The 18,899-nt window shown below is 50.5% G+C and overlaps 1 protein-coding gene across 1 annotated transcript in view; it reads right to left on the bottom strand.

The window, feature by feature from the left end:
* Positions 1 to 9,968, bottom strand: part of SBK1 (SH3 domain binding kinase 1) — a 47,734-nt gene extending 37,766 nt beyond the window's left edge. The window contains exon 1 of the mRNA XM_045993649.1: positions 9,166 to 9,968. The gene's annotated coding sequence lies outside the window, so the exon portion shown is untranslated. The remainder of the gene's footprint in view (positions 1 to 9,165) is intronic.
* Positions 9,969 to 18,899: the final 8,931 nt, after the last annotated feature.

Genomic DNA, 18,899 nt, shown 5'->3' on the forward strand with positions numbered 1-18,899 from the left:
TTCTGTAGAGCAGTCTCAGGCTTAAAGTATTGTGGACCTTCCTCTCCCACGCCCCCGGTTTCCCTAGTTATTAACATCTTGTATTGGGGCACCTGGGTGGCTCCGTAGGTTAAACCTCTGCCTTCAGCTCAGATCATGATCCCAGAGTCCTGGGATCAAGCTCTCTGCTCAGCAGGAGGCCTGCTTCCCCCTTCCTCTCTGCCTGCCTCTCTGCCTACTTGTGATCTCTCTCTCTCTGTCAAATAAATAAAATCTTTTTTAAAAATCTTGCATTAGGACTGTACATTTGTAACAATGGATGAAATAATAGATACTTTATTAACTAAAGTCCATAGTTGGGGCTGAGGGCTGGCTCTGTGTTGTACATTCTACCCATTCTGACAAACGCATGGTGTCATTGCACTATCATACAGAATAATTTCACTGCCCTAAAAAAATCCCATGCTCCGACCTTCCCCACAAATCACCTGGCCACCGCTGGTCTTTTTACTGCTTCTAGAGATTTGTTTTTTCCAGAATATCAGATAGTTGGAATCCTGTAGTGTGTACCCTTTCCAGAATGGCTTCTTAGCAATATGCATTTAGCGTTCTTTTTGTGGCCTGATGGTTAATCTCTTTTGATTGCTGAATGATATTCCATTGTATGAACAGACCACAGTGTGTGTGTGTATCTATATCCCTCTTTTCTATTATATATATGGATTCAATACATATATATATATGAATATTGGAAGTGGAATATATATATTCCTATATATATATGGTATTGAATCCATATATATATATATTCCAATGTATATATTATATATATATATTCCATATATATTTTTTTTTTTCCAATGTATATACAATGGACTATTACTCAGCCATGAAAAAAGAATGGAATCTTGCCATTTGCAACGATGTGGATGGAACTGGAGTGTATTATGTTAAGTGAAATAAGTCAGTCAGAGAAAGACAAATAGCATATGATTTCATTCATATGTGGAATTTAAGAAACAAAAGAGCTGAACATAAGGGAAGGGAAGGAAAAATAAAATAAGATGAAAACAGAGAGCAAGACAAATCATAAGAGACTTTTAACTCTAGGAAACAAACTGAGGGTTGCTGGAGGGGAGGTGTGGGGAGAAGGGGTAACTGGGTGATGGGCATTAAGCAGGGCACGTGATGGAGTGAGCACTGGGTGTTGCAGGCAGCTGATGAATCACTAATTCTCCTCTGAAACTAATAATACAGTATATGTTAATTAACTGCATTTAAATACAAAATAAAAAAAAAAAGAAAGATGTGTGGGAGGTAAAATTTTTGAGCACTTGTAAATCTGAAACAATCTTTTTCCTCTTCTCATTTTACGAATGGTTAGGCTAGGTATAGAATTCTAGGCTGACAATAATTTTCTTCCATACTTTTGAAAACCACTTCATTGTCTTCTGGTTTTCAGGATTGCTGATGAGACGTCTGATGATATTTCAATTCTTTTTTTTTAAGATTTTATTTATTTATTTGATAGACAGAGATCACAAGTAGGCAGAGAGGCAGGCAGAAAGAGAGGAGGAAGCAGGCTCCCCGCCAAAAAGAGAGTCTGATGCGGGAATTGATCCCAGGACCCCGAGATCATGACCTGAGTCAAAGGTAGAGACTTTAACCCACTGAGCCACCCAGGTGCCCAATATTTCAATTCTTTTTTTTTTTTTTAAGATTTTATTTATTTATTTGACAGACAGAGATCACAAGTAGGTGGAGAGGCAGGCAGAGAGAGGAAGGGAAGCAGGCTCCCTGCTGAGCAGAGAGCCTGATGCGGGGCTGGATCCCAGGACCCTGGGATCATGACCTGAGCCGAAGGCAGCGGCTTAATCCACTGAGCCACCCAGGCGCCCCCAATATTTCAATTCTTGATCCTTCATAGAATCTTGTAGAATGTTCTTCTCGTCCTTGTATTCTAAAATTTACTGGCAAGTGGCCTTGGTGTGGGTCTATTTTTATCCTTTGGTTGGATACTCAGTGGGCACTTTTGATCTAGAAACTCAGGTCTTTCTGTTCTGAGAAATTTTTGAAATATTTCATTGATTATTTCCTCTCTTCTCTTTCTGGAACTCTTTTGTTCAGGTGCGAGATTCCTGCGCTGGTCCTCTCATTTTCTTACTCTTTCTTTCCAGTAGCAGCCCTGGAGGTGCCCCTTCTGAGTTTTTCCTTCTCGAAGAACTTGTCACTCAGTTGTGAGGAGTGCAGGGGCTGAAAGCCTCCAACTATAGGGACTTTGAGATCTGCCATGGCCTTTGCGCCAAGACCAAGGTCTTCCTGGGCAGCCCCAGCCAGCAACTGAGCTCAGCAGAGACACCAGGGCCTGGTCATTTATGCCCAATGTGGGGCTCCTTGGATGAACAATCTTTCCTCTAGGAGCTGCTCCTGGTTGGTCAAGATTTGGTTTGATCTGCCTCTAGGTCAGGTGCTCTTTGCTTAGATCTGTTTCCTTCCAGCATCCATTCCACAGGTGTCGGCCCTATGTCATGGTCTGAAGATTCTCCCTGTCCAGTCCTGCTTCCTCTTCCTTTATTTTCATGAGCATCAGCCCCCCAGGACTTCTTGCATTCCTAGCTCCATATCATAGCATCTGTTGACTGGAGAGTCCAAACCTACACATATATCTTTACCTTTTTGCTCTACTTTTTGAAAAATGTGTTTATCTTCTCATCCAGTGGTCAATTTTTTAAAATTCAGGGCCCAGTGGGAAATATTCAAAGCTTATGGGCCATATGGTCTCTGCTTATGTGAAAGCAGCCATTGTACATAGGACATATTTTAAAAAAGGGTGTGTGTGTGTGTGTGTGGCTGTGTTCCAATAAAACTTTATTTTAAAAAAAAGGTGACAGGCCTATAAGCCATAGTCTGCCGACCCCTGTTACTCTTTTAAATATGCTTTTCATTTCTGGGCAATATTCTGAATTTCTAAGAAGTTTTCTTTGTTTTGTTCATTTTCAGAGTATTTTTATCATCCAAAATAGCATCTAGCATTTGTTTCATAGATGATAGGTATTTTTCCACATTTCAGAATATAGTCGTCATCGTTGTGTTTTTAGGTTTTCTTTCCCTTGTGTATTCTGTTTCCTCCAAATTCTGTTTTTCTGTTTGTTTTTGTCCTGCTTCTTCTATCACAGGTTTTTCTCCAGTGTTGGCAGTCCCTGGCTCATGCTTAAGAGATTTACAGAGCCGATAGAAGCGAGGCTGTGTGTGTGCGTGCGCACGTGCGCGTGCTGGGGCAGCTAGGCGTCGGGGCGTGAAGAGACCTGAAAATGTGTTCCCTTACATGTCAATGTGCTAGATCTCAATCAAGGTGTGGGTTACACAGGTGCATACGTTCGTTAAAACTCATTAAACCAGGGGCGCCTGGGTGGCTCAGTGGGTTAAGCCGCTGCCTTCGGCTAGGGTCATGATCTCAGGGTTCTGGGATCGAGTCCCGCGTCGGGCTCTCTGCTCAGCGGGGAGCCTGCTTCCCTCTCTCTCTCTCTCTCTGCCTGCCTCTCCATCTACTTGTGATCTCTCTCTGTCAAATAAATAAATAAAATCTTAAAAAAAAACCAAAAAAACCCTCATTAAACCAACCCCTTAAGACCTTTGCATACCACTCTAATCATGCCTTGGTTAAAGAATATAAAAATACAACTTATAAAAGCAAGCTGATGAGTAGCCCTGTGTTGGGGCGGGGTGCTGGCTGGCTCGGGGGTTCAATCTAGAGAATCCTGGCCAGTCTGTTTTGCTGGGAAACCCCTGATGCCAACCTATTCTTTTCTTGATCCATCAGACTCTGAGATAAAGGGCAACACTAATACAGACACGCCAAAGGCAATTTAGAGAAAACAAAAATGTGTAGGGAGAGGACAAAGAGAAGGGACAGGAAACCCAAAAGACAGCCCTAACAGAATACTCATTAATTAAAAAAAAAAAGAATACTCATTAATGTATCTGGAGCTGAAGGGAGTGAACTCTGGAGAGTCCTGCCTGGAAAGGTGAGTCCTGACCTCACTGTTCCGGGGAGCCCAGAGGGGGAAGAAGGTCTCAGGTGATGGTGAGTAAAGGGGCAGAGCCTCCTGGATTCAGGATGTGGACTTGAACTAATCCTTCTCTTTGGGCGTAGAACTGCCCCCCCTCATCATGCAGTTTGGAGACCCTCCCGTGTTTTATTCTCTCTGGAGAATAAACCTTCAGCCTCTGTCAGGGCGGGGGAGGGACAGCCGCCCAGCTGTGCCAAGCTGGAGAAGGAAACCTGAGGACGAAAGCCTTTCTTACACCGATTCTCCTGTTTTGGGGCCCAGCTCTCCTCCCATTTCCAGGGAGTACTTAGCCCACTAACGTCACTGGAGCCTTTGGGGGTTTTGTGGGGTTAACTCTGGAGCTCCTTGCTTTTCTCACTCCCAGCTGGGGGCTGGCTTCAGGTGCAAGGTCATTGGGCTGGGAAATCGCTTACCAAGGGCTCATCTGCCTTCCAGATTGAAAATTTTGTTGCTGCTGTCTCCTGTGCCATGTATCAGTTCTTGCTGATTCATACTGTCCTGGGCACCACCCCCCCCCCAATGTCTGTGCCCTAATCCCCAGAACCTGTGAGTATGTCACATTACCCAGAACAAAGGGACATCGCTGGTATGGTTAAGGTTAAGGACCTTGACGTGGGGAGAGGATCCTGGATTATTTAGGCAAGCCCAATCTAAGCACACAAGGGAGAAAAAGCTGAAAACCTGTCTTTCTCAGCCATGATCAGAGAGAAGCTACCATGCTCCCTGTTGGTGGGAGAGAGGGAGGGAACCACAAGCAGAGGAATGCAGGTCCCCTCTGGGTAAGGGCACCTGGGAAAAGACTAGGAAATGGATTCTCTCCTAGAACTTCCAGAAAGTTCTTCCAGAAAGAGCCTCCTCGGGCAGCCTTGTCGACACCTTGATTTTAGCCCCGTGAGACCTGTGTTGGACTTCTGACATACGGTCTGTAAGATAATACATTTGTCCCATCTTAAGCAAGCAAGTTCGTGGTCATTTGTTATGGGAGCAAACACAGGACCCAAATGCATACCTTAAAGCATCCACTCGCTTCCTTCCTTTTGATGGGGTTTCAGAAAAGTTCAATGTGTGTGTTCATTCTAACGTCCTAACTGGCCGGCTCTGCTCACACCTGCTGTTGTCTCCAGCCCTTCGAGAAACGTCTCTTCTCAAAGTCCCTCCCGACCTCCGTGTTGCCAAATCCGTTCTCTTTTCCCTTGATTGTTTGGCGTCTTTGAGGCGAAACGTCTGCTCCCCCTTCTCCTGGAGCCGCTCTTCTCTTGGCTGCTGGGACCTCACACACACTCTCACACACGGCTTCCAGTGCTCACCTTTCTGCGGATGCCTCCGACAGTCCATCATCAGCCAAGAGTCTCCCCCTTTGAGCCCCAGACTTTCCGGATCAAGCCCTCACTTGACATCGTCGTTTCTTGGGCAGCTCACGTGCTTCTCCAGTTGAAAACATCTGTGGCAGAATTCTTGATTTTCTTGCCGCACCCTCCCAACACCCGTGCATCTCTCCCACCCAGAAACCTCAGATTCATCCTCCGTTCCCTTCTTCCTTTAGCCCATCAGCAAATTCTGTCTCCTAACTATACCCAGGAGACATCTGCTTCCCTATCTCCAAGGTGCACCTTGGTCCAGGCCACCTCCATCTTCACCATGACCTCTGCACCTGTACCCCATGCCCACGCTGTAATTCAGCCTGGTCCTTGCCTCCTGTCACTCTCCCCACCGGGTGCTCTGTGTGAGCCAAGCTGGCCAAACTCTCGTCTGCTCCTGGGCCTTGGCACATCGGTTCTTCGTGCCTGGGATGCTCCTACCCCCACTCGGCCCAGCTCCTTCTCATTCTTTAGCTCTCAGATGAACTATCCCTACCTCCCCCATTCGCCTTCTGCAAAGGGGGTGTCTTCCCCACTATCCCTCTGCTTATTTCCTTAACAGTGGGTTTCGATCGTATTGATTTGTTTACTTCTGTTCTCTTTGGCTCCCACATTGGCCACACGCCACATAGACAGTATTTTCACCTTCCGGTGTCCAGCGAACTTTGTGGCATGAATGAATGAACGGACGGACGGACACACTGGGCACCCATTACATGCCAAGTGCTTTCAGATATTTCAAATAGTTCATTTTTCCAGACCTAGAAGGTTGTCACAGCTGGACTACATTTCTCAGGGTGATTTTTTGTTTGTTTGTTTGTTTGTTTGTTTTTGCAAATCTGCCCAATAAGTGTGGCCGAGATCAAGCCCGCCACTCTGGCTTGGGCTCCTAAAACCTCACATGTCATTCCTGGGCTCTTTCTTCTTTGTCTGCCTGCGGTTGCAGGCAATCCAGCAACAGATCTTGGAACCCTGGATGACGACCGTGTCACAGGGTGGGAGGAGCCTGGGTCCCCGAAAGACCTAGCAGGGGGAGCAGTCTCCCCTGTACCCCAGCCCCTTTGGAACCCTGCAGGGGTAGGACATAGGCTCTACTGTGCCAAGCCACCATGATTTCCAGGCTTATTTGTTTCGACAGCTAGCCTCGCCTTAATTAATCCATCAAAGCACCAGAGGTAGGTAGTTGGGAAGCCACACGGTGAGTGACAAGTCTTCCTCCAATGCAGATGTGTTCTCAGCGGGCTGGTATCTTCCATCACCCCCCGCAGAAGCCCCGGGCTCTCGGGGCTCACCCCTCTATTGCAGCACCTCGCCTGGCCCGCGTCGCAGTCCTTCCAGCGTGTGCCCGTCTTGTCCTCGCTGTAGTCTGCGAGCAACTGCAGGGCAGCGTGTCTGTGTCACGGCCATCCCCGTGGCCTCGGCACCCAGCAGACCTCAGGGAAAGCGTGTTGAATTTACAAACGAGTCCTCTCTGTGCCCTGGTGCCTGAGAAAAGTCACCTCTTTAATTTTACAGAGGCTCCCAAGAGAAGCAGGAGGCCACAGAATCAGCGGGACTCGGGGCTACTGAGTATGGCGGTGGCTACTGGGAGTGGATCCGGGTGCCTTCCAGGGGCTGGAGAAGGGCTGAGAAGGTGGGGAGCACCTTCTCTCAGCCCCTAAGGGGAGGCCCCCCCGAACCTCGCTGCCCACTTGCCGCTCCTACAGTAGGAAAGAAAGATTCCAGAGCCTTCCCTCCCACTCGCTCCAGCCTGCAGCCCGAGTGTCCACATCATCAGTATTTTTAGCACTGGCACCTGTGGTCACTGTCTGCCCAGCCTGGTGTCCCCTCTCTGGGCCTTAAAGGTCCAGCACCCACCATCTGGAAAGAAGACTCTCAGACCACTGTTTCCCCAGGGCAGGAGGCGGAGGGCAGTTCCCCCGTGGCAGGGGGGAGGTTGACAGGGAGAGGGAGAAGTAGGCTGCCTGCTGAGCATGGAGCCGGTCTCGGGGCTCGATCCCAGGACCCTGAGTTGAAGGCAGATGTTTAACTGACGGAGCCACCCAGGTGCCCCCTAAGTGTGTATTTTTTTACAATCCCCTCAGACGATTCTGGTATCCTCTGTTCCCTGCCATCTTCACTCCTGCAACTAGCATTTTGAGCCCCTCCTACGAGAATAATGCTTCTCTCAGAGCCCACTGCTTTGGGACCTATGGATAGTCACAATGAGTCTCCTGTTTTGCTCACTTCACCACCAGTGGATTAAGTCCTTGGCTCGGCAGTCAAGGCCCCTTTTGACCTGGCCCCCCTGGACATCGCCAGCCTCATCTCCTCCCATCCCCCTACAATTTCTTTCTCATGCCACCGGGCCTTTGCTCCTGCTGTCCCCGCTCCCCGTGATGGTCTTTCCTCAATGTCACTCACCACCCGGGAGAGGACCCAGACGGTAAGACAGACATCTAGGGTATCCTAGGGCTGCTGCAGGCACAAGTGGTCTGTCTTCCCATCCGACTCCCTGAGCACAGTACACCCACGCCTGTTTGGGGTCCCACCACCCTGCCACACTCATCTGTTTGCTTGTCTGTCTCTCCTGGCAGGCTGTGACCCTGGGAAGGTGAGGGCTCTGGTGCTCTGGGGTCGGGGGGGCTCAGTCCCTACTGAGTAATGAACTGAGAACCACGGCAGGGGCTATCTCCCCATTCCTCAGATGAGGAGACAAAGGCCCACAGAGGGAAATTTACAGACTGGGGATCCAACAGAGAAATTCAGGAAGGGAGGAAACCGGTCCAGGTTGCAGGACTCCCCACCTCCCACCCTCCTGAAAGGGGCCTGGAGGGGCCACCTGGGTCAGCCCTAAGCCTACCCTTCTCCCCACCCAGGGTAGTGCTGACTCAGGCGGTGATGGAAGCGTGGGCGGGCTGGACTGGAGCAGAGGTGACCCCTGTGTCCCCTGCAGACTTTCCATCCATTCCCGGAGCCTGTGGTCACAGCTTGGGTAATGCACTTGGCTGGAGCCTGGGTTTCCCCGCAGGTGGGGGTGGGGAGAACTGGCAAAAGGGACAGTGGCCCCTGGGGCATGAACCCTCACATGGGAAGAGTCCACAAACCCTCACCTACGTAGGTCCATAGAACTTATTATACCCACTCCCACGAAACATGTATGCATATTCGCAAACACCCCCCCCAAATGCTCACACAGCCACGCAAACCTTCATTCCCACCCTGTCGCTGCTCTTTCCTTTTACACACACACACACATGCTCAAGCATCTAGACACGCAGACATTTTCCACTGAGTAATTCAACAAAGACTGAACATTATCGGTGCAGTGCAGGGAGGAAAGGTGGCTCTCAGCTTGGGGTGGGGCGGGGGCTTCCTGGAGGGCTTCCTGGAGGAGGAGACATTGCCACTGGGCCTGGATGGATGGGAACCAGGGAAAGGGGAAGTCTGGGCAGTTTTACTGGGGGTGAATACAGGGGAGCAGAGCCCAGCGAGGTGGGTGGGGTCAGCCCAATCACGCAGGCCTTGAACGCCCAGCCGAGTGCTGACTCCATCCTGGTGGAGGGCCGTGGAGGGCTCTGAGCAGGGTGGGCACGAGCACCACTGGAGAGGACAGGAAAGGCACGAATGGGAGAGCCAGAGAGGAAGCTGTGGCACCAACCAAGTGTCTGAGAGTCTGACTCGGGGAGGCGGTAGTGAAGGATAAGCCACGACCCACAGAGAAGGTCCCCGGGTCTGAGCCCTGTGCCCTTGCCCTGCCCAAGCCCTGGGGCACTGACCTCTGCAGTGGGACCTCTTCCAGCAGCTCCTCCTCCTCCTCCCTGTGGAAGCACACGAAGCAGAAGGCGGGCCCATCTTCTGCTCCACAACCCAGGGGCCAGGCTGGAGGGAGCTCCAGGACCGGGCAGGGGTGGCTGGTGGGGACCTCGGTGGCATCGTCCCCAGCCTGGGCAGGTACAACCGAGCCAGAGCGCTCCAGGGTCAGCAGCCGGTTGGCCTCGGGGCCCCGCACCTGCCCACCTGCCACCTGTGCCTTTTCCCTCAGGTTCCCCGTCGCCCCGGTGGCTGAAGGAGCCTGTGGCTCTGGTGGGGACTCCTGTCCTGGCCCACAGGGCTGGGCCTTGGGAAGCGGCTTCCAGGGAGCCTCCTGCACTCAGAGGTCGCTGGTTGGTAGACCAAGGTCCAGCAGGGCCCCTCGCTGCCCCTCGCGGAGACCTCGGCCCCTCCGCTGCCCACTTGGCTGCTTCCTGTCAGGGTCAGGACTGGGCGGGCAGGCTCTCAGGTGCCCTGTCCATCTGTTCATCTGTCTGTCCAGACGTCTGCTGCTCCCCGTCCAGCCAGCAGGGCACGGACGGCAGGGGTGGCTTCCCCAAGAAAGTTTGTTCTGCCCTCCTGGGGCGCCGGGCACCGGTGGCCTCCGGGAGACAGGATCAGGACCTGCGGCTCAAAGGCGGGTGGAGAGCAAGTGAAGCTGGCTCCGTGCCCACTGCTGTCCCCCAAGGAAAGTTCAGGCCCTCGGAGTCCTGGCTCTGGCTCTGGCTCTGGCTGGAGAGCTTGCTCCCTCCGCTGCCTGCCTGCTCCCTCCGGCTCCAGTGGCTGCTCCAGCAGACCGCTTGGCTGTGGGTATTAATAGCTCTACATTCACGCTGAGAAGCCTGGAGGTTAACTCCTTCCCCGCCAGAGCTGGCAAGGCCGGAGGGGCGGGCAGCGGTTGCAGGGAGCAGAGGGAAGGGGGGGCGGCGCCTTAGGTCCACCCCCACCTAAGCCTGCCTTCCTCCGAGGGACCCCGAGATGCCACCTCATGCCCAGCGGCCTCTGTGTGGCACTGGGCATCGGGATTATGGTCAGAGTGCCTGGGCCTCCTCAACCAGCCATAGGCACCTCCGGGAGCCAGGTAGGACTGGGGAGCTCGGGACGGCACCCCCCAAGACCCGGCTCTGAGCTCCAGGGAGATCTCCTGGACACCTCCACTCACACGTCCACCCCGCAACCACTGGATCCTCCCACCGCATTCTCTGAACAGTCGCCATCATTGCTGACTTTGGGGCCAGTTCCCACCCACCCCCCTGCCCCGTGGGACAGGTGGATTACAGGCAGTCATATCTTACTGAGGAATGTGGGAATACAGTGGGAAGAAGGGAACCCGGATAGAATTTGCTTGCTTGAGAAACACTGGAAGCCTCTATGTGTCAGGCACAGTGCTGGGCACTGGGCACTGAGCAAGGGAGAGGGAAGACACTATTTCCGCCTTGGTGGGGCCTTGCCTGTCATGGTGGGAGGCTGGTGGGACCCCAGCTCATCTACACGGTGCCAGTGTAGGCAGGTGCCGCCCTCTAATGGCAGCAGGGAGGGTCCATCCCAGGCTAGGTTTCATTCAGCCCCACTCGCCTCCTTTGCAACTCAGAGTGCACACAACCCTTCCCAGTGGCCCTGGAAACACCAATCAAAGGAGGAAACGGTAATTCCGAGTGTGAAAAGGGCTATGAACAAACACAGCAAGGAGATGGGAGGGAGGGTGAAGATGGGCAGGGGGTTTGGTAGGGTGCTCGGGGAGGACCTCCAGCGGGGGGCGGGGGGGGGGGGGATGACCTTGGCGCTGTGACCAGAAGCAGCAGCAGGAGGAGGAGGAGGCAGCCGGAAAATCTGGAGGGAGACTGTCCAGGAGAAGGGATCAGCAGGGGCAAGGGCCCAGAGTCGAGAACCAGCTGGTCTGTCTGAGGAAAACAGGGACTAGCAGAGGGACAGGACTTTAAGCTGGGTCTTCAGGAACGAGCAGTTTTTCTTGGAGCTCAGGAGCAGAGAGAGCGGAGCAGGTGCAGGGACAGAGGTTGAGGGGCGAGGCAGGCAGACGGAGGTGATGCCATCAGGCCTGTAGCCGGCCATCACCATTGCAGAGTCGCCTCTCCCGGGGCTCCGAGGCCCGAAGGATGGATGGAGGAGGATGGAAGCGGGAACCTGGGTCAGCTGAGGGGCTGAGGAGGCGGATGAGGGCGGAGAAGCTTGGAAGGAAACATCTATATTTGTTGAACTGAATTCCACTAGCTGGAAGGACAGAGCTGCACCTCCTTGGCTAAGAGAAGGTGGGGGCTGGGGAGGGAGCCCCCACATGGAGTTGTCTAGGCTGTGCACAGTGCACAGGGCAGCCTAGCAGCTGGTGGGGGGGGGAGCTCAAGCCCTAAGTCTGCTCTGCCAAGCTTTGTGTCTTTAGCCTAGTGATGGTGTGTGGGGGGAGCAGTCACTTTTGCTAATCGGTCAACCTGAAGAGGGCCTTCTTAACATCAGTCCACCTAGAGGGCTGCCTTTTGTGAATCAGTCTGTCCAAAGAGGGGGACTTGCTCCTGATTTGCACAAAGGTGCCCCAGAGGCTGGGCTGGAGAGAGGTTGGCCTAGAGGTCCCAGGTTCTAGTGTGGGCTCTGCTACAGTCCTGCTGTATGCTTTGGGTCATTCGCTGTCCCTCTCAGGAGCCACAAACCTGTAGACCTCGTTAGAAGCCCACTAATCCCACCCCAGCCCTCCACAGAAGAGGGAATGAGCTCAGAAAGGGGCAGACTCCCCTGGGGTCACACAGTGACGCACAGCAGAGCCAGACACCTGGACTCTCGGCTCAGTGCTCTATCTTCCCTGCTGCTTGCCTTGGAGACTCGGTGTTTCCTGGAGGAGAGGAGAGGAAAGGAGAGGGGGACAGGAGGAAGTGTGGAGATTTGGGGTCGGGGGGAGGAGGAGGAGGGAAGGCCAGGCCAGGCCAGGCTATGGCTCTCTGGGGTGAGAGTCAGAAGGGGTCAGGGTGTCCCAAGCCTCCAGGTGCCCCTTCCCCCCTCCCCTGGGCCCCATGGGTTGTCATTTGTGGATGTTAATTATTTACGAGGCTGGTGCTTTGCCTGCTTTTAATGCACTCTGATGGCGTTCTCTAGCTAATGGGGAAAATCAATAGGTTTTAATTCTCAGCGGCTACAAAGCTCTATCTGTCTCCTGTTTGGGTGACTGGGCCAGGCTCTTGGGCTTTGGGGTGGGGTCAGAGGTTCAGACCAAGTTCGTAGGGGTCTGAGACACCACCTTTCTCTCTCCTACCCCTGCCCTCTTCTGATTCCAGCTGGGGAGGAAAGATTAGGGGCACCAGACAGTTCCAAACTCTGCCCCCACGCATCTCGGAGGGTTTGAGTCCTTAAATCTCAGCTGTTTACTCCTCACTCCAAGAGGGACAATCTGTATGCCAGGCCCGCAAGCCAGAAACATACCAGCAAGGGCAGCCCCCCCCCACCCCCCCAGCTTGTGGGTGCTGGACTTGTAGGCCTGCCGTTCTCGGCTCCCGTATTTGCCGCCTCAGGGAACCTTCGCCTTGCCTAGAACTCAGGAGCAGCCCCAGTCGTCCTGCTGGGCTCAGGCCAGGCTCCCAGACCCGCTGAGGGCATCGGGGAAATCTGGGCCTGGTCTCATGTTCTCGAAGAGAATTCAGTGTAAGCTTCTGATACGATTTCTACATACTGTTATACATTCAGGCATGACAATTTCCCTGGCGGGTGTGAGGACCAGGAACATTCATGGGACATTTAAGAGCATGTCCTCGTGTTCGCATCTCAGACCACATCCTCCCCGCAGCATCCCATGGGGTGCCCTGAGTCAATGTCCTTTATGAATCCTGTAATTATCTGGTGAACGGAACAATTCTATTATCCTGGATTCGTGTGTATGTTCAAAGTGTTTATTAGGCAAGTGTAAACATTTAAGATACCCTTTGGTCTTCATAAGGCTGCCTTTGGCATTTTTTTTTTAAGATTTTATTTATTGACAGACAGAGATCACAAGTAGGCAGAGAGGCAGGCAGAGAGAGAGAGAGAGGAGGAGGCAGGATCCCAGCTGAGCAGAGAGCCTGATGTGGGGCTCAATCCCAGGACCCTGGGATCATGACCTGAGCCGAAGGCAGAGACTTAACCCACTGAGCCAGCCAGGTGCCCCAAACTTTGGCATTTCTTTTTCTTTTTTAAATATTTTATTTGTTTATTTGACAGAGATCACAAGTAGGCAGAGAGGCAGGCAGAGAGAGAGAGAGAGGGGGAAACAGGCTCCCCGCTGAGCAGAGAGCCCAATGCGGGGCTCGATCCCAGGACCCTGAGATCATGACCTGAGCCGAAGGCAGAGGCTTTAACCCACTGAGCCACCCAGGCGCCCCAGCCTTTGGCATTTCTTAATGTTTCCAGAACACAGTGAGCCTCTAGAAAAGGAACCCAGGCCTATCCCAGGGGACCCAGGGCCCACATCTGACTATTTGGAAACACTCAGGTCACTGGCAGGGGCTGTCTGCTGGGTTCCTAACTCAGCGCTGTGGTCCTCCACAACCCCGGGGCCGGGATGTGGAGAATGGTGCCTGCGAGGCCTCACCCAGGCCCCAATCAAGCCTCAGAGGATGTTCTCCGACATCTCCTTATTTTCCATTTAGGACTCAGGTGTGCGGAAGGCAGAGTTAATCCATCTCCTTAGTTCATGACACGGAGTTGTTCTTGGTCCACGCAGGGCCTCTCTGGTTTTTGTTCATTTCCCTGTTCCCTTTCACCCCCTTGGAGGCTGGGCAGACAGACCGGCTAAGGTTTATTCCAAATGCCCACGTTGTGGGTTCCTGGGGGACTTACGTGAGTCAGAGCATAGACAATGCCTGGCAACAGTAACTGGTCAGTTAAATTCCATCTCCTGGTCTGGCCCTCTCCCCCAGGGCTCTCTGAAGCTTAGACAAATCACCTTCTCCTTTGGCACGCTGAGCACAGCTGTTTTTCAAAGTCCTTCACTCAAGACCTCCATGATCATTGGGATGAACCTCCCAGTCTGGAAAAGAGGCAGATATGAGCACCACCAGCCCCCCATTTCAATTTCAAATTCAGTGGTCGCCAGGCGCATGCTCCAGGCCAGGCTGTGCGCTGGGCAGGCATGTGAGGACCCAGACAGGCCCAGAGAGGAAAGGGTCCCATCTGTGGGGGATTCTCTGCCTAGTGGGGGTGGGTAGGCGATGACTCTTCTCTCTCCCTTAATTAGGGTACAGCTAAGCCACTGTAACAAAGGAGCCCCACATTACAGCAGCTCAAACAAGTCTTCTGATAAACTAATTAGGAGCGTATGCCAAAGTTTTATTTCAGGTTTGTCACGAAGAAAGAGTCTTATGACCAGCTCAGTTCAAAGATTCCTTTCCCTTTTATAGGGAAGGGAATGGTTAGATATTCTTTGTTGGACACGAGAAAATAGAATGTCTGATTCTGGATCATTAGTGGCACTGACTGACTGACAGCTGAGTGGATAGGAAGCTCACTTCCTAGAAGAGGTCTTACTCGAATTAAGGTTTATGAGAATGTTGTTCAAGCATTCCATCGAGAAATGCCAGTGCCTTCCCAGAGGAGCATGTGAATTACATCACGGGGGAAAAGGTTTCTGTCAGTCCAGGTCTGGTCCAAGTTTATCATGAGGTAGAATTTTGTTTCTTTCCTTTTTTAAAAATATATTTCTTTCTTTTCTTTTTTTTCTTTTTAGATTTTATTTATTCATTTGCCAAAGAGAGAGAGAGAGAGATCACAAGCAGGCAGAGTAGCAGCAGAGGGAGAGGGAGAAGGAGGCTCCCCGCTGAGCAAGGAGACGGATGCGGGGCTCCATCCCAGGACCCTGGGATCATGACCCAGGCCAAAGGCAGATGCTTAACCAACCAAGCCACCCAGGCACTCCAGAATTTTATTTCTTTTCAGGTAAACTTCTGGAGCTAGGTGATCCTCTTGGCTGAAGCTGGCTTACGGAAACCCCATTCTCGTTTTAGTCCTCCAGAGGGAGGAAAGATGGAATGATGCAGAAGAGGCATTCCTCCTATTGACTCAGATTGCCAGCAAATAGTTAGTCCTCCAGCTTGAAAGGAGACTGGGAAATTCAGCCTCTATCAGCACAGAAACATGCATAGCCAAAAACTGGGGTGGGGGGTGGAGTATTACTAAAAGGAATAAGGGAGATTGGGATACAATGAGCAGTTATTAAGTCCTAATTTATAACCGAGGAACAACTCTGCTTCCTGCCACAAACTCTGTTTACCGTCTACTTCTTGGTCTTTTTAATTGAGGAAATGTATGGAATAACCAATCTATATTGGACCTAGAGGACAGAAGCTCCAAGATTTAGAGCATATTACGTGTTTGGATCTATCAAGAAGAGATTTTCAGTTTTGTCAGGAGAGTTTGAGAATGCATTGATAAAGGTGAAATGAAAAAAATTAAGCAATTATTAACTCCAGGGAAAACAAGAAGTTGTGCAATAAAGGAAATGTAATCATAGCATACTGTTTAGCTGAGCTGTGACTATTATCTACCAAGGCATAACAATATAAATACAAGAAAATTATTTTAACCAGAAAGAGTATATAACTATATTGGGAGGATGAGGACAGGAGGCATGTGTGTGGGAGAGACTGGGGTGAGGGTGTAAGAGAACTAAATTTTCATTTTCTATATCAGGAAGTAAGATCAAAAGCAGAAAAATCAAGAAATAGGTGTATTAGCATGTGATTTAGAATCTCGACATTTACAGAATGATCCATGGACCAGCAGCCTCAGCATCACCTGGGAACTTGTTAGAAACGCAAAATGTGGGGCGCCTGGGCGGCTCAGTCCGTTGAGCGTCTACCTTCAGCCCAGGTCATGATCTCAGAGTCCTGGGATCGAGCCCCACATGGGGCTTCCTGTGCAGTGGAGAACCTGCTTCTCCCCCTTCCTGCTGCTCTTCCTGCTTGCACTCTTTATCACTCTCGCTCTATCTTAAATAAATAAGTAAATAAATAAATAAACAAACAAAATCTGGAAGAAAAAAGAAGAAATGGAAAACATTGGAACGCACCATAGACCAGCTGAATCAGAACCTGTATTTTTTTTTAAATTTCTTCTTTTTATTTTTTCTTAAGATTTTATCTATTTATTTGATAAAGACACAGTAAGAGAGGAAACACAAGCAGGGGGAGTGAGAGAGGGAGAAGAAGGCTTCCCGCTAAGTAGGGAGCCCGATGTGGGGCTCGATCCCAGGACCCCGGGATCATGACCTGAGCCAAAGGCAGACACTCAACCAACTGAGCCACCCAGGCACCCTAGAACCTGTATTTTTAACAAGATCCCAGGTGGTTCACATGCTACTTAAAGTTTGAGAAACCCTGACTTAGAAAGAGAAGAGCAAACAGAAGGAACAGCTAAAAGAGTTGAGTTTGCTGCCTTTAGGAAAAGACCTGTGGTACAAAGAGATGGGGTAGGGGACTGCCCACTTTTTGTACAAGTCCTGTAGGATTTGTTGTTGTTGTTGTTGTTGTTGTTGTTGTTGTTTTGTTGAGTTTTAAACAACGTGGAAGATTTACAATTCTGAAAAAAAGCAAATCATGTCATGATTTAAGATCCCAACAATACAAAATGGAATGCAAAGTCTTCCTCCTACTAGTGATGCCCAAGCTTCCCTTTTGCCTTGTCAACCCTTTCTACAGTATCCACTCAAGAAATTTTCTCTGCATATCCAACCCATGTGCATAGGATTCTCCTGTTTATTTTTTATGGATGAGAACACACGCAATGCACTGTTTTGCATCCTGCTATTTTTTACTCACCAATATCTTGGAGCTTGTTCCAAATAGGTGCATATAGATTTGCTTAATTTGTTTATAGGTTGATTTTATAGGCTACTACAGCATGCCTAGTATTGTAATTTATTTAACTGCTCCCCTACTGATGGGAAATTAGGTTGTTTCCAGGCTTCCTCTGTTCCAGGCAAGGCTGCAATAAGCATTTTGTAACCACAATATCGCATAGAGATAAGGGCGGTGGCGCTGGGCACAGCACGTCTGGGACTGGAAACCCATGGCTGCTGCTAAGGCCAGTTATTTCATCTTTGTGTCCCTCGGTTTCTGTGAAATGGGGATAAAAACAACACCTACCTCAAAGGTGGTGGGGAGGAATGCATTCAGCAAATATTTGTTGAGCATCTAACATGTGTTTGTTGAGCATCTACTATGTGCCAGGCACTGTTTTAGACACAAAGAATTCAGTAATGAGCAGAACATAAAAAATCCCTGCCAGTGTGGAGTTTATATTCCAGTGGTGGGAGATGGATAATAAGCAAGATTAATTAATAAAATATATGATGATGAGTGCTAAGGAAGGGAAGCAGGGAAGAGGGATGGAGTGGGAGGTTTACAATTTTAGATTAGGCGGTCACAGATGGGCTCACTGATACAGGGACACTTGAGTGACAGAGAGCTGAAGGAGATGAGTGGTGAGTCATGTCAATACTGGAGGGAACACGCTCCAGGCAAAGGATCAGGGATGGGGAACTCAAGCCTTCCCAAGACGGCTGCTGGCAACGGGAAGGGCCCTACACCTTCCATCCTTGAGCCCTAAGTCTGTCCTTGGGGAGTCACACAAAATAGAACCCCTCCCCTGCATACAGCAGCCTGGCCAACAGATGCCAGCAAGAGCCCTGCTGCCACATGATCCTGTCTTATGATGGGTTGGATCCCCTGGCACCAGGGGACTTTGCCTTGAGGCCTTAGTGCTTCTTCTGGAATGGTACGTGCCTGGGAGGAGGACCCAGAGACCCAGAGAGTGAGGGGCTGGGAATGCCAACTCTGAGTCAGTACCCCCTGCGTGGGCTCGGCTCTGCAAAGACAAGTTGCACGGTTTGGGTGAGCAGTGTGTGTGTGTGTAGGTCCCCCGAGGCAGGTCTCAGGTCTGGGACAGCAGCCCTGTTAGGGCTTGGTGATCTTTCCTTCTGAACCCAAGTATGATCCACTCTAGAATTTCTTTGTAGACAACTTTGGGAAGGCAATCTGATGGAAAGAGAAAGAGGAGTTTGTTTTGAGGCGACAGTGGGTTTAGAACATGCTTATGTGGGATGACTTGGCCGGGATCTAATGAAGGGGGAGGAGGGCTAAAGCCCCTGAAGTCACCCCTTAGCATCACCCTAGCTCCAGGGTCCTAGCTTCAGGGGCAGGATGGTACTTCTCATTCTCCAGCCTCAAAAATCTATCTCTAGCGCCCCCTATGGGCAGAGTGTACACGGCGCTGACCCAGAAGAAAGCTGGCTTGCAGAGCCCTGCCCTTCGCCTTGCTGAGCGAGTGTAAAGAGGTAGATTTGAGCTTACTATCTGGCATGAGGGCACTTCAAATTCGTGAGGAAAAGATGGGCTACTCTATTTTCTTTTTTTTTTTCTATTTTCTTTGAAAAAGATAAATCCAGATCCTTACCCACTGCATATTTCACTCTTTAAAGCATAGGAAACACCAGACAGATCAAGGTTTTCAAAACACTAAAAATGTAAAAGAATTAGGAGAAAATACGAATGGATTAAAAAAAAAATCTCAATGGGAAAGTGTCCTGCTGGCGAGAAACCCAGTTCAGAAATCATAAATTTTAATATAAAAAATGTTAAAATCTCTACACAGTAAAAACTACCACAAACAAAATAAACACAGCCAGCTATTTTTTATTTATTTTTTATTATTTTTAAACTTTTAAAAAAGA

Source organism: Meles meles, chromosome 21 (genome assembly GCF_922984935.1).
Source record: "Meles meles chromosome 21, mMelMel3.1 paternal haplotype, whole genome shotgun sequence".
Taxonomy (NCBI): domain Eukaryota; kingdom Metazoa; phylum Chordata; class Mammalia; order Carnivora; family Mustelidae; genus Meles; species Meles meles.